General features: G+C 32.9%; 1 protein-coding gene across 1 annotated transcript in view; it reads left to right on the top strand.

Moving 5' to 3' along the window:
• The first annotated feature begins 6,045 nt into the window (after positions 1-6,045).
• LOC143083560 (oxygen-dependent choline dehydrogenase-like) overlaps positions 6,046-17,307 on the top strand; it is a 32,866-nt gene continuing 21,604 nt past the window's right edge. The window contains exon 1 of the mRNA XM_076259816.1: positions 6,046-6,121. The gene's annotated coding sequence lies outside the window, so the exon portion shown is untranslated. The remainder of the gene's footprint in view (positions 6,122-17,307) is intronic.

Here is a 17,307-nt window from a genome sequence, read left to right as displayed (position 1 = left end):
TATTAATCCATTATTTTTTAAATATACATGTAGGATTTTGCTTGTTTTTCTATAGATGAACTTTTATCATATACTAAATAGAAAAATCAAATAAAAACATGGGGTTATCGTTCACTTAAGCTCACAATCTGCCCTCGAAAGAAGCAACCATTTTTGTTAAGGTACTTTTTTTTAAGTTGAACTAATAGGAGAAATAGAGAGATATATATATCGAAATAAAAAAAGAACTAAATTACAGAAATCGATTTAATTTTACAACTGTTTAGTTTACGTAAAGCATATTTGAAAAATATCTATAGGTCACCGATGAGTTGAAAAAGACATTTTAATTCTAATGCCAAAACAAAATGTCATTATTGCACTAAAGGGAGACAATTTGGAGCTTTTACAGTGATATAAACATTTGAAAAATAAATCTGAGACCAAAATCATTCGATTTTTTGGGTTGATTTTTGAGCCAATTCATAAAGTTATAACTAATATGCTAATAGTGTAATAAATAAAATTTGTAATGAAAACAAAAATGATAAAATTTTTGCTGAAATTACCCTCGAGCCTCCGAAAGAGCAAGTATTGCACACAAAAAAAGGAATCATCCTTTAACGGAAACAACTCTTGAAATCATCGGCTATTCGTCGATGACTAAAGGCTATTTATTTCTGAAATCTAAATTTTGTTTTGCTGTTCTGAGTGTTCAAGATGTTACATGCAGCTAAAATATTGGTAAAACATTTGAAAAAATACTGATCTGTATAAAATTTACACAAAAGTAAACGAATGAAAGCCACTGGAATGCAGTCCAGGACTCGGATAAATAAGCACATTTAAACAAGAGTGCACACACTGAAATGTCTCGCCTACTGTACTCATCATTAATATTATGTTGATAGCCCTAAGTATAAAGATTTATTACAACTGCCACATAAACTTAACATTAACCAAGATAGCTAAACAAAGACCAAATGAATTATGAAAATGAGGTAAAGGTCAGACGAACCATACCAGGCAGACATGAACAGCTAACAATTCTTCGATACAACAAATATACTTGACCTATTACTTATAGTTTAAGAAAAACAGACCAAAACACAAAAACTTAACACTGTGCAATGAACCGTGAAATTGAGGTCATGGTCAAATAAAACCTGGGAGACTTATATTTAGATCATAAGATATTTTCATGCACCAAATATAGTGACCTTTGGCATATAATATTAGATATAAAAAGACCAAAACTCAAAAACTGAACTTGACCACTGAACCATGAAAATGAGGTCAAGGTCAGATGATATCTTCCCGCTAGACATGTACACCTTACAATCATTCCATACAACAAATATTGTAGACTCATTGCATAAAGTATGAGAAAACAGACCAAGACAGAAAAATTTAACTATAACCACTGAACCGTGAAAATGAGGTCAAGGTCAGATGACACCTGCCAGTTGGACATGTACACCTTACAGTCCTTCCATACACCGAATATACTAGCCCTGTTGCTTATAGTATCTGAGATGTGGACTTAACCACCAAAACTTATTCTAACCTTTGTTCACTGATCCACGAAATGAAGTCGAGGTCAAGTGAAAACTGTCTGACGGGCATGAGTACCTTGCAAGGTACGCACATACCAAATATAGTTATCCTATTACTTATAATAAGAGAGAATTCAACATTACAAAAATTCTGAACTTTTTTTTCAAGTGATCACTGAACCATGAAAATGAGGTCAAGGACATTGGACATGTGACTGACAGAAACTTCGTAACATGAGGCATCTATATACAGAGTATGAAGCATCCAATTCTTCCACCTAAAATATTAAGCCTTAGAAGTTAACTTACGCCGCCGCCGCCGCCGCCGCCGCCGCCGGATCACTCTTCATATGTCGAGCTTTCTGCAACAAAAGTTACAGGCTCGACTAAAATGACAGGTTATATGAACTGAGTGGCAATAAAAGCACAAGTCTAACACTTGTTTTTTAAAAAATTAAAATCTTTATTTAAAATGGTCATCTTTAAACAAACAAAAATTGAATATGAAAATTTACAATTCCAACAATAGATCGATATTAAACAGAAATGTTTCATTATCATTTTTCGGCTACAATTGGTATATGAACCATCCAAATGTCAAAATATCAACATAGAGTATTTACAAAGAATGTTTCTGTTATGTTGTGCAACTAAATCTCTACAGCAAATGGTAGTGACAACACTAGATGTTAATTAGGATCCAGCGAAAAGCCAGGCTTTTGTCCACGAAGGTAGCAAATTGTCGGTGTGACTATCGCTGACGGCTTTTGGTAACACACGATATGGTTGTTGGTCATGTTGTTATCACCAAGGGAAGGTTATCGTGCTCTTAATTTCCACACAAACTGATATAGCTCCAAAGGTTTAACAATGAACACCACTGGACACTCATGTCAATTGGAAGGCCACGCGGAATCAATATCGGAGATGTTAAAGACAAATGCATCGGTCATGCTGGGCTTTTGTTGCTTAATGTCTAAATAGACATGGCCTATAATTAAAAGATCCTTTTGCGGAATTTGTGGATTATTTGGTCAACTGTATACAGTCTACGAGCAATTGCATCCTGGGAAAAGCCTCATTAGATAAACCCCAATTTGTTTGTAATTGGTTGTCAGAAAGACCTGGCATATAGTCTTATATTTATTGAACTTACTTACTTACAATAAGGGATAAGCCAGCGAGTAAGTCAGCAAAGGGTTAGGGAAGTACCTTGGTATATAAAAAAGTCGAAATAAACAATTACCGGCTGGCCAAGAGATTCTCCACGTGGGGTATGATGCCAGAGGTAGAAGTAGGCATTGCCTTAAAAAAGGCACAGATCACTTAGGCCCAAGACCCGTACGAGTTTGACAACAATGAATTAAAAGGGTAAGGTAGTACCTCTGTTTGCAACGAAGTCGAAATACACTTTAATAATTGCCGGCTGGCCAAACTAAAAGATTCTCCACGTAGGCCATTTTACCAGAGATAGAGGAGGGCATTGCCATACAAATTTCTTATAGCACTTATGCCCTAGACCCGTACGAGTTTGACAATAATGAATCAAAAGGGGGAGATGGTACCTCTGTTTACAACAAAGTCGAAATAAAGTATTGCCGGCTGGCCAAACTAAGAGGTTCTCCACGTAGGCCATTTTACCAGAGATAGATATGGTAATTGCCTTTAAAATGGCATATAACACTAATTCCAAAGACCTGTACGATTTTGCCTGCAAGGGGTTAAAAATAAAAGGTGTTACCTTTGTTTACAACGAAGTCGAAATAAACCTCTACCTCTGGTATAATGATCCACGTAGAGAATCCCGGAGTTTGGCCTACCGGCTACAGTTATTTTGACTTTAATGTGAACAGAGGTACCACCTCCTCATTTTAGCTCTTTACTGACAAACTCGTACGGGTATATGCCATATAAGTGCTATAGGCTATTTTAAAGGCAATGACCACCTATACCTCTGGTAGCATGGCCCATGTGGTGAATCTCGTAGTTTGAACAGCCGGCAATATTTCATAACGACTTTGCGATATACTAGAATACCCTCCTTTCCTTTTGCTGGCATAAGTGCTATAAACCATTTTAAGGCAAGGCCCACCTCTACCTCTGGTATCATGATAAACGTGGATCATCTTTTATTTTTGGCCATCCGGCAATAGTTTATTTCGACTTTGTTATATACCAGGGTACCCTCCTTACCCTTTGCTGACAAACTCGTACAGATCAATGGAATAAGAATTAAGTATGGGCCATTTTAGATGCAATGTCCACCACTACCTTTGTTATAATGGCCTATGTTGAGAATTTCTTTGTTTGGCCAGCCGGCAATAATTCATTTCGACTTCGTTGTAAACATAGATACCACCTCCCCCTTTTAACACTTTGCTGAAGCACTGGTACGGGTCTACGGCATAAGTGGCCATTTTTGAGGCTATGGCCACTTCTACCTCTGGTATCATGGCCCATGTGGAGAATCTCTTCGTTTAGCCAGCCAGCAATAGTTTATTTCGACTTTGTGATATACTTAGGTACCCCCCTTACCCTTTGCTGATTAACTTACACGGGTCTGGGACATACGTGTTATGGCTATGTTAGAGGTAATGCCTACCTCATCCTCTGATATAATACCCCGCGTATAGAATCTCTTAGTTAGGCCAGTCGGCTTAATTTATATTTTCGATGTAAAAAGAGGCATCGCATCCCCCCTTTAACCTTTTGCTGACAAACTCGTACAGGTCTAGGGCATTAGTTTTATCAGCCATTTAAAAGGCAATGCACACATTTAACCTAGGATTAATGGCCAACTTGGAGAATCTCGTACTTAAGCAAGCCGGCAATAATTTATTTCGACTTCTTTGTAAACAGAGGTTCCAACTCCCTTTTAAACCCTTTGATGATACCGCGTACTTCTCTAGGGAATAAGTGATTTAGGCCATTTTAGAGGCAATGACAACCTCTACCTCTGATATCATGGCCCACGCGGAGAATCTCTTAGCCATCCAGCAATAGTTTAGTTCGACTTTATTATATACTAGGGTACCAACCTTACACTTTGCTGACTAACTCGTACGGGTCTAGGTCATACGTGCTCATGGTCATTTTATAGAGGCAATCCCTTCCTCTACCTCTCATATTATGGCCCGCGTGGATAATTTCTTAGTTTAGCCAGCGGGCAACAGTTTATTTCAACTTCGTTATATACCGGGCTAATTCATCCCCCTTTTAACTCATTGTTGACAAACTCGTTCGGGTCTATAGCATAAGTGCTATGAGCCATTTTTAAGAGAATGACTACCCCAACATCTAGTATAAGGGCGCACCTAAAAATGTCTTAGTTTGGGCAGCCGTCACTATTTTTGGTGGACTGTGTGATATACTAGAGTATTCCCCTTACCCTCTTCTGACCAACTCGTACGGGTCGAGGACATAAGTGCCATGGCCCATGGACCATTTAAGAGGCACTGCCTACCTATACCTCTGGTATAATGGCCAACGTGGAGAATCTCTTAGTTTGAAGAGCTGGCAATAATGAGGTTTATTTTTACTTCGTGATATACCGGCGAAACTCATGCCCCTTTTAATTCGTTGCTGATAAACTCGTGTAGATCCAGGACATAAGTGCTATAAGCCATTTATAAGGGGTTTTTTAGACTTAGGGATATACAAGAGTATTCCCCTTGCCCTCTGTTGACCAACACCTACGGGTCTAGGATATTAGTGCTTCGAGCCATTTTAGAGGTAAAGCGATATATTGTAAAAGACATGAAATTTCATGTACAAATCATTTATAATGTGAGTACGGTCTGTATTTAACTCCTAAAAGGACATGGTATTTTGAAGTTCAAAATGAAACCTGCCAAAAATATACACATTTTATATCGGACATAAAGCAAAATTATCGGACAAAAAGCAAAACGGACAAAAAGCAACGGACAAAAAGCAAAAGTTTCGGACAAAAAGCAAAATAATCGGACAAAAGGCAAAACGGACAAAAAGCAACGGACAAAAAGCAAAAGTTTCGGACAAAAAGCAAAATAATCGGACAAAAGGCAAAACGGACAAAAAGCAACGGACAAAAAGCAAAAGTTTCGGACAAAAAGCAAAATAATCGGACAAAAAGCAAAAGCGGACAAAAAGCGAATTGCGGACAAAAAGCACCGTATCAAGCGTCAAAAATTTTTTTTTTTTTTGGTGCTATATTGAACATGTATTTATTGTATAAAAGTAAGGAAATATGGTATGATAGCCAATTAAACAGCTATTCACCAGAGACAAAAGGACGTGCACACTATATACAGGTCACCGTTCGTCCTTAAACAATGAAAAAAACATACCATATAGGAAGCTATAAAAGGCCACTGAAACAATTAAGAAAACCAACGCATATTACAATGAAGTTTACAAGCACTGAATTTATGTATGGGCACATGTTACGAGGTTATCCCATGAATAAACAACAAGTTTAACATTATATGTTTACCTGCACTATTTAGTTCGTTTATTTAATATAAAATACATTAATCTTCCGCAGGTGAAATTATGTGTGGCAACCTCACAACAGTGTCGACTGATAAATTTAGTTCTTATAGAAGGTAAATTGTTTTATCTTTGTCTTTGCTTTAAAAATGTTAGAATATTTGTTTGTGCAAATATTTAGTGTCTATCTTAATTGTCCCTCGAATGTTAAAATTACGGATAACTGCCATATTTCAAATTCAAACGTAAATTACCGTGTATTGCATTTCTCTTGATGAATAAGAAATTGTAATACATGTGTCTTTTGGTTTTCCTTTTCCGTTTGCCCTGCATTTACAAATTGGTTTGGGTGATGTTTTCAAACGTTATCTTTTAATTTCGAGAGTACAGACAAACACGTGAATATGTTTGGCTAACTCCTCCAATAACTTAATATTAACAGTATCGTTAAACTTTAGTGATAAGAAACCTGTTTTGGTTGTGTATGTTGAAGTTTCATGTATTCATGTATGCTTTACAAATTAACATTTATACAGCTTAGTTGTTTGGTTAAGTGCTAGTTAAATTTGAATAATTAAATTGTACAATTTCATAGATTGTTTTGTGCTAACTAACAACCTGGCAACAAAAGGGTAGATGATTAAACATAAATACATTTTTTTTAATTTGTAAGTACTTAAGCAATCTTTAAAATAGCTGAATGCATATATGATGATGTACTGTCATCCAATAATATCTTTGCTACAATGTACTTTGGTTCCGATAACCTATAGTTATATTTAGCCTAGTAACTCATGTGATGCTTTGTTGTGTAATATATTTTATGTTTTGTTATATCGACACATCGCATTATTCAACGGTGAGCACGTAGTAAACATCGTTTTTATGTTTTCGGCATAAATTAAATACCGATAACAAGATTTAAAAAATGAAAAATAAATTAATAGTAAAATTGCTCTCTGCACGATACAAATAGTATCCTACTTTTACAAATCATAGCGTTGACCTATTGCACTACCACCTTAATTTACAATTACAATGAAAAAGACAGTAATGTTCCGTCTTGTCGGTTTACTATCAACGTCTGCTGTTACTGATCATTCTTATATTTTATTTTATCACTGTGTGTTTAACTAAAATACTAAATTGTTCTTTCTAAGGTTGTTTTCTGGAACAATGATAGGCAAGTGTTCGAATTTTTTTTTATCCAGAAAATTCTGGAAGATTTACTATTAACATCATGTTGGCCTTGTTTGCTGCAAAGTGTTTATTACTGACGGCAGGACGTATGGAAGTAGTAGGGACGTCTTGTCAATGTTTGAAATCAACTGTCTGTTAAGGTTTATTGACTAATCATTTTAAATTAATATTTTGTTACATTTTGATCAAAATAAGAGTATACCCGCGAAGAAACTTGCCAGTATACGAAGAGAGTGAATGTATTGTCTAAGATCATGGTGCATAACCATTACGGCTACTTCTGGCGGAAACGGATACTGCCACCAAAACCAACGGTGACTTTCGGCGTTTTTCCTATCATGGTGGCAGTATCCGTTTCCGTCAGAAGTGGCCGTTATGAATATGCACCGTGAAGCTATAAATACCAGAAATCATCTCCAGTCTGCAAATCGTTTAAATATTACGATAACACATTAAAAACAACGATATATTTTGCCACACAGATATGTATATATAAATTTCATATTCAATATGCAACATGACATCTGCTCATGTTATTTGTATACGTTGTGCCTTTATTCTTATTGTAAAGTTTCGTGAGTTGTAAAAAAGTGAATTTTACAACAGTGAACGTTAACTTCTGCTACGCTACAGCCGACTTCATATTATTAAAGGGCCCCTAAAACTTAAGACTAAGATATGGCTTTTAAATATAATATTCATTATGAAGTAATATACTAAAAATAAACAAATAATTTTGGGCTCTGGACATCATTCAACCATCTAAAAACATTTTTGCTCCAGAACTTTGTTGTCAAGCAGATTGTCCATGTAAAATCTAAGGGCACTAGACAAGAGAACCGAAATATTTGAACATGTTGAACATTTTGAGGATGCAGATGATAATCGATATTCATAAGGTTTACTCTTCAAATAAAGGAATCAAAAACGTATATATAATGGAAACAATGTGATGTTTAGCAGCAATGGTAACAGCCCTGAGTTCAGTTGTTGTCGAAGCGTGTACTCGAATTTGTGATTCTCCTTAAATACTTTCATAAAAAATGTATTGAACAGTGTGAAAATGCGTGATGTATTGATCATAAAATAATCGACGATGTACATGATGTAAAAGAGGGTAAAACAAAGTACATAAAGTTACGTGATAATCTTGTAACAGATTAATGATATGTTGCAGTAACAGTAACTTTCAGTCTACTCAAAAGATGTTTATCATTATTCTTCATGTCAAACATTATTGCTATTTTCAAAAACTTGTATCTATACAGAATATTATCTTTTTCAAAAAATAGTCTAAGACAATAAATATATAAATATTAAGTCAAATCGCTATCATAGTGGCTTCATTTTGTTTATTAATAGAACAAACGAATATCCCTACTGCAATAAGAATCGGATGTATTTTGACATGCATAAATAAATGATCAGATCTCATGTATATGCACATTTAAAAAAGCCGGAAGGAATTTAGGTAGCTTATTCGTATACACTGTTACAAAGTTGTTTGCACATTTTTTAAGTAACTTTCGATCTTTTTCCTTTAATTTAGGTTTAACGAGGAAGATATCTGATGATGAGACTTCACTTTAATGAATGCATTTTACTCTCTTTTCCTAATTTATACTTTTATCTATAGCCATTCCCTATTAAAAAAAATGTTTATTTAAAAGCGTATTAACAAATACCATGTACCTATCTTTAATAGGCAAGGTACACATGTACCAAATTGAATCTGTTGCAAGGGATTGCTATAGATAATAATGCAATGTAAATGTAGAGAGACACATCTTTTATTAAAATGAAGTTTTATACCATGGATCAAATGATATCGACTCGTTTTAAGATAATTCTCACGTATTTAAATAATAGTTGTAAAGTAACTGATAAAAATTACAAGATACAAATATAGTGGAAAAGAAAAACTGCCCTCGAAGCTACATTTTATTTCATGTTTTTGTTTGTTTGCATATCTATACTAACGATATTATACATATTATATATTCTTTCTGTCATTTTATCTCACAAACTTATTACAGTAATGATAAATATTCGTTCCATTAGGAAAAGTGTTTATGGCATTATATTGTCATAAGGAAAACCATATAGCGATTTACTGGAAAGAATTATAAACACAGTAAGATACTTAATACTATTATTACGTCCCTCGGTACCTTCTTTTGAGAATTTATAAGACGATATGTACCAGAAAAAAACAAAGTATGTCTAATGAGAAAGTAATAGAAAAATGACCTTACTGTATATTGCTAATAATGATATGTTATTGGAGTTTCCACATCCGGTGCCGTCAAATGTCATCATGTGTGATGGACTAGCTGTAACACCTGCGATCCGGTTACCATACGAGCCAAATAATTTTATTCAAAATTCACCAGGAGGCGTGGTAGTTGTTTCATTTGGAAGCATTATTAAAATTCTTCCAACACTAGACAAAATACCCCAAGCCTTTAATATGGAAAAGAACTTAAGAGGTTAAGCATATAAAAAATATTTTGATGCTGCCATGGATACCCCAAAATGACTTATTAGGAGAACCGAAAACAAAGTTATTCATTACTCATTCTTCTTACGCCTTGGAATTCGTTCTACCTTATAGATGTAATTAATAATTAAATAAAAATAGGGCTTTCATCAGTAATATGTCTAAAATTGATATGCTGCCGAGTTAAAAGAAAACAAATTGAAAATGCAAAAGCGAGTACCGAGAATGCATAAATATTTCGGTCTTAAATTTATAATCTTGGCTTACAGTCATATAACTTTTGAGTACGATTATCGTACTCCGACTTAGAAATCAACCAATCAAAATACTGGATTTGGCGTTTCGTGCTCAACTTTTGTACTTCGAGTACTGGGTAAAGTTTTATGACTGAAATACTGAAACGCCTGTTGAACAAATCTTTTCAAGCCATATGATGAAATATGTGTACAAATATTCAATAATTTTACATACATGTGAAATTAAATTTTTGAGATACTTCATGTAAAAAGGTCACAGCACCAGTAGCATACGTGTGTACAGCCAGTAAAAAAGGATAACGACCAGTATGTCTTTTACTTTAGTTAAATGTATGTGTTCTGGGTTCTTGTAAGAATGTGGCGAAAGGTGTAAAAAGTGTACAATTATTCCGATGGCTCAGAAAATACTACCGTTCCGACTTTATCCATATATTTATATGAATCGGACAGTCGTAGATTCTACACAGTAAGACGGACAGTTCTTGATGCCTCAAAGTTAGAGAAGTTATTAAACCTTTAAATATACTGTTTTTTTTTCTGATGTTAAATGGCCGATTCAATCCCAAGTAACATGAGCAAGTAAGCATGTAACTGCTACATTTATGCACCTTAATGTAATATTAACAATACTCTGTCTTTGTGTTTTTATTCTTATAAAAATACCATCAAATTAAGTACATGTGCATAGCGGAATACATTTTGAATAAAAGACTGATAAACTAAGACACCAAATGGTACACTTTCGTTAATCTCTACAAGATCACAACTTTGTCATTGCAATTTTGCAGCTCATGCATGCATGTAGACAGCGTTATAACAAAGATTATCAATACGAAATTTGTAATGCATCTAATAAGTACAAATGCTATTTCCTTAAATTGTCCAATAATCTTGTTGTATGACAATTATCCATCTAAAGCTGGGCTTTTATCAATCGATTAAAGTGAGAATGCGATGAAAACCTATAATCTCAAGGTTATCGACCTGTGAAGAAGACAATAAACTTTTCCAAAACAATAGATAATCTGTAAATAATACACAAGTAAGCACGTCTGTTTTGACACCACTGTTACTTGGTACCATTCACATAACGGGAACCCTGACTATTAACACAGATTTAATCAGGTGTACACGTATATGTAAATAAAAAAGCGGTAAACGAGAAGCAACAGTTCTTTATATTATAATTTATTTAATCCATTAGGCATATTTAACCACGGTTTCTATCCATTCTTAATATTCATTGTTTTAAAAATAAACGAGTGTATCTTGCAATTAGAAATGACAAGCTGGGTATGATCAAAACAATTACAATTTTCACATATCCTAGAGACAATAATGAACTTTTTATAACGTACCAATATTTGTAAACACAATATGCACTGTACCTCAGTTTCCGTCCATATCCCGGCATGTAAATCTTTTGCATTGTTTTTAATTTTGTTCAGCATAGATAATATCGTTAAAAATGTTTAATGCCGATTGCATATTTTTGGACTCACGTATTTTCTCGACTTGTTAAAGGTCGGAGTGATATGGAGTATGCTATCTGTCTTTTGTTTAAGACCATATTTTGTAAGGTTACCTAGTATTGCTGTGTTGTTATCTCTTTAACATGTTAATAACACATATACACATATCTGTTATCAAAATCTTGTTTCTTCTAGTATTGTTGTGTTGCTGTCTCTTTGACTTTATAATTGCACATATACAAATATCCATTATGAAAATATCGTGTCTGTATTTGTGCAAGTGTTCAAGGCGCGTTTCTGAAATACATGACATCAGGTACGCTACAAGACCAACCGTATGGAAAGTCAAAACCATAAAATGTTGGACACCATATAACCAAATGGCATACAAAACACAATTAACATCGTCGTTCTGTATTTCAGCCAATCAGCATTTCGTTTGCGCCAATAATGTTTTTCATAGCGCCAGTTTTAATACAGGTAAACACGTGTGAAACATCATTTTTACAAAACGTATTGACATGGTTAAAACATCCAATACTTCTTCTGTCTGCAATTTGTAAGCTACTCACAAAGGGCATGTGAACTTGGATTTCCAGCAACATAAGTAATGGCAGAGTATGTGTAAAAAACAGTTATAATGCACTATAACCGAGTAATTTCATCTCTATTGTAAATCTAAATTAACGTGCATGCATACTCATTGAAACCCACTTTCCTGCTGTCTTCGGATTAAAGTATGCAATTATGTAACAACAAGGCAATCGGTATACACCCTTACCTCTGAATTTTGCACCGTCGACAGATGTTGTTCATAATTAAAGAAAAAAGTTTTTAGTCTCTGGTAGAATTAGTTTTGTAGTATGAATTGCTTTACATTTTGTAATGTCGACCAATTTAAAGGTTACCAACTTGTTTTGGGTTAGCTCATTGTTGACATGTATCTTTTTGTTTATATTTGGACTTGTTGTCTTAATGACAATCATATCATACATTTATTTTTATTATATTTTTACAGTTGCATTTATGTAATGCTATGTGCTTATTCTTGAATCTTATTTATTTATGTTATTTATTGTTATATTATTGTATTATGAATTATTCATGTAATGCTATATGCGAAAATTCTTGAATATTATTTATTTATGAGATTGATTGTTATATTATTGTATAATATTTATTAAAATGGATATTGTCAAACCTAAAACACGTTTATCTATTTACTTTTTCTAAACAAACCGTTTTTTTTTTTTTGGAATATTCAATAAGTAGTATTTATTTTCATCACTTTGGGTTATGTATTGAACTAGTAATTCATGTTATAGTTTCAAAACTAAATATAATGTATACTGATAAAAGAAAGCAATATTCACTCGTCTAATATTTGCATTCCTATGATACACTCTTCAAAATAAAATGTTGTCAAACTAAACAGGCCAAACGTTTACCAAATTGATAACGTACCTTACATTTTATATCAGCGTATGTTCTATTAATCATGTTTTGTTAATATATTAGGGAGCTTAATCTACAACATAATACGATATATACATCCTTTTTTCTTGTATTCGTTACCATTTAACCAGTCATTGCTAGTAACAAAAAAGAGGCGAACGATACCATAGTTACAGTCAAATTCAAAGATGGAAAATAAACTGACAACGCCATGGCTAAAAAAAACAAGAAATAGACAAGTAACGCCATTGCTAAAAAAAAAAAAAAATAGACAAATAATAGTACACAAGACACAACATAGAAAACTAAAGAATAAGCAACACAACCCCCACCAAAAATCTTACTTGTTCAAATAACGATACAATCAATAAAAGACTTATATAAATATATTTTATCATGATATTGGTTCACAAAAGGATATATCATAACTCAAGTTCTGTATAAAACTCACAAACATCCCTCCGCTATTTCTAAAAAAAAGCTAGTTCATCTTGAACTGTATTACTTGCATAAAGGTATAATGATAAACTATCGCACTACCAATTTCAGGAATAGTTTCATGCGTAAACAAACTTTAACAGTGTTTTTATTTCAAAGTTTGTCATTATCTCCGTTACTATGTTTCTTTTTCCTGATTCTAATTTGCAAAATGTTAATGAGTGGAAACACAGGAAATGTTGGCATCGCATACATTAGAAAAAAGCTCTATTGTGTCCATAACACATGCCTTATAAGTTTAAGTATCCCACTATTAAGGAAATACAAACGGCGGTAGGGCTTATTTGTTCGTGAACGGTGTCGGGGTCTGTGTTTTTATTTAGGAAGGCATTTGACATAATGGTTTCTGCTTACTTGATTATTTGAGGCTTTGTATGATGAAGCAAAACTGTTTACTTAATCTGAAGTGGGTATACAAATAAGCATAACAAAATACTCATCAGTGACGCTCAAATCCAAAAAAGTTTAAAAGGCCAAATAAAATAAGAAGTTGAAGAGCATGAACGCGCTTCAAAACTACTTACCACCCAGACTTGATCTATTTCGATTTAGTTGATATTTCGAGCGTTGGAGAGTCTTTTATCGTTATCCTTTTTAAATAATACAATTTTTGACTATGAATTTTATAATTATTGACGGGTTTCCTACTCTGTGAAAGAAATCCAGGTATTCTATGAACAAAGAGCAATAATCAGAAGTAAAATTAAACATTTATTTGTTGCATTTTTGGAAGGAAGTTTACCGTTTTCCTATCAGTTTTCCATGTATAGAAACACAACAAAGTTTATTTTCCCATCTAAATTGTACCAATCATAAACTTCTTTCTGTTGCTCTTATTTGACCGAATATGAGTTGGTCAAGGTTTCTAGTCGAGAAAATCTAAAATCCAGAGTCAAAAGTCGATAATTCGAAAACAGTTTACTGTTACAATGTCTTGGTTGTAGAGTCATAGATTATTCTATTCTCTTTGCGTATAAATCCTGTGAATCAAACAGTGACTTTTCGTCATGCAATATCTTGAAACAGTTTACACAAACTATACAAAAATGACTATGAACAAATTTATTATCATAGTATCATGTCTCAAAAGATCGATTTTGCGAAAACATAGATATCATAATAGACTGGGAAGATAATAAGTAAAGTTTGAGAAAATTATCCTACGATACACAAAACAAAATAATTTACAAGAATTCCAATGAAATACAATAACATTGTTTTCTTAATTATATGTATTTTGATGTCTAAACAAATATTTGGCTTTCGTTCACTTTATCACGGGTAATACAATATTATACCAAGCTAAATATGGTGATTTTTTGTCTAAAAGGAAAACAACAATTTGTAATTCCATTAAATTTTCATTAAAGATAAATGCCTTCTGGTTATTTCAGAGGTGGTCAGTTCAGTACTCCAAAAAACCAAAATGTTTTTGCAATTGATAATTTGACAGTTTCATTTAATACAAATACTTAGTAGATTATGCGATGGAACATATTTCACATGTCAGTAATTTGTATTAGTTTATTTTTTTCTGCTTAAAGGGGTATAACCCAATTTGAAATATGTTAAAAGCGCATAATATATGCCTTATACATTCGATACTTAACGAACACAATAACGAATATACTCCATTCAAAGCTCCTGGAGAAATCACACGTGTGTCATATAAAATTAATCAATGAATGGAAAATTAAATCGTGAAGTTATATTTTGTCGTACAACATATATGGGTATCTCCATTAGTCTCATTGTTTTTCTCTCATAAACAATAAAACCAGATTAAAACGTTTAACTTTGTTTACAAAGTTATCTCCCTGTAGTAAAATGATCTACTTTAATTCATTTTTATCAATGCAGCAACCTTGACGTCATTGATGAATTCGAATATTATAGATATATTAAAGCTTCTGTGAAAAACATATTACTGTAATTCAATTTCGATTTAATGTTTAAACAGTATAGGTGGCACTGACAACTACAAAAGGACGTAAACGACTATTCTGGAAATTGTTTTGTCCACGTCTTCATGAACCTGGGAAGTGAAATTAGATTAAGGAAAAACTTCAAGATTGTGTAAAACAATATCTTTAAAAATATTTTATTAAAAAAGAAAAAAATATTTTGGTAGGGGTGGGAAAAGGAGAGAATTAAGATGATATAAATTATCAAAGGACTTTAAAAATACATGAATTACTTTCACAATTGTCAATCTAACAAAATTTCAAATCATCAAAATACTGAAATTTAAAACGGATGATAGCCCCTCAACAAATGACAAACTCAAAAGCTCAAACTCATTAAACTAATGAATAAAAATTGTTTCAATTCTGATTCCAAGATTAACGAACTGTTACCACCAGTATGAAAGTAGTCCAGAAAAAAAATGGTATTGTCAATTTGTCTAACACGACGGTTACAACAAGTGGAACAGGATCTGCCTACCCTTCCGGAGCACCCGAGATCACCCCAAGTGTTGGTTGGGTTCGTGTCGCTTTGTCTTTAGTTTTCTATGTTGTTTCTTGTGTACTATTATTTGTTTGTTTGTCTTTTTATTTTAAGCCATGCCTTTGTCAGTTTATTTTCGATTGATGAGTTTGATTGTTCTTCTGGTATTTTTTGCCCTTTTTGAATATCACATCTATATCATCTTAATAAAACTAAGGAAAATTATGATTAAAGCAGTATACAATATTTTGAAATGATTAACATATGTCAAATTGACTGGAGCGTATAAAAGGCTTTGAGAACAACAAAGAAAATTAACACATGCTACATTTAATTTTACAAAATCTAAGATTTGTATTTGCATATTATACGATTGTAATCCCAAACAATATTACATAATATTTTTATCTGCACTCACTGGTTTATTTGTTGAACAAATTGAATTTTAAATACATTGATATTTTACGGTGAAACTGTACGTGGCAACTTTACACCAATGTCGACTGCTAAATTAAGTTCTTGTATAAGGTAAATTGTTTTATCATAATCTATGCGGTTGAAACATATTCAATATCTTGTAATATCTGTTTTTGTAATACATATATTGTCCGTCTTAATCCTTCCTCGACTGTTTACTTTAAGAATAACTGCAATATTTCAAATTCAAACGTAAACTACCATGCATTTATATTCTCTTGATGAATGTGATGTTGTAATACATGTGTCTTTTGGTTTGCTTCTCCGTCTGTTCACCCGTTTCACAATGGTGTCATAATTATGGAACTGTTTCAGCATGTTTTGTTATGTTACTCACCCACTCAAAGTTGTGTAGTATGTAGTTTTTGAAATAAGTCAACTAGACTCATTTATATGTTCATTCGGTAAGCAAACTGTGCACACATAGCATAATTGACACCTTTTCATATGTTTTGAAGGAATAGGAAATAAAACCATGTTTATATACATTCTTTGTGTGGCCCCTTTTTTTAAAGGGAAGGTAATGATAACCCACATCAGAAAAAAAACAATATTGACTGTATTGTTTAAAAAACAACCTTGAATTTAAAGGTCTTCTCTATTACTGAGAACAACATTCAAGACATGTGCACTTTCAATTTATCGTAATATGTAAAAATGTTTGTAATCATGATTTTTGGTAACGAATGATTAAAAATATGACGGTGATAATCATTCATTAATAAATGAAATCATTTATTATTTTCTTTCAAATTGTAGTAAAATTGATCCAGATTTGCCAATTTGTAGAAAACAAATTTCAATCACCTCAACTGATTAGACCTAAACTTTAAACATTCCATTGTATGCAATTTCTTACAAAAATGAATACACAATCATGTATGAGTAATCTGTATGTTTGGTGGTTGTTATTTATCTAATTATAATACTCTGCATGTTATCATTTCTGTAGAAAATTCTTTGAATCGTAATTTCAATTATGTAAGGGGAGTGCC

This window comes from Mytilus galloprovincialis, chromosome 7 (assembly GCF_965363235.1).
Source record: "Mytilus galloprovincialis chromosome 7, xbMytGall1.hap1.1, whole genome shotgun sequence".
NCBI lineage: Eukaryota > Metazoa > Mollusca > Bivalvia > Mytilida > Mytilidae > Mytilus > Mytilus galloprovincialis.
The sequence above is the reverse complement of the archived record's forward strand: the minus strand, read 5'-3'. Positions and strand labels throughout refer to the sequence as shown.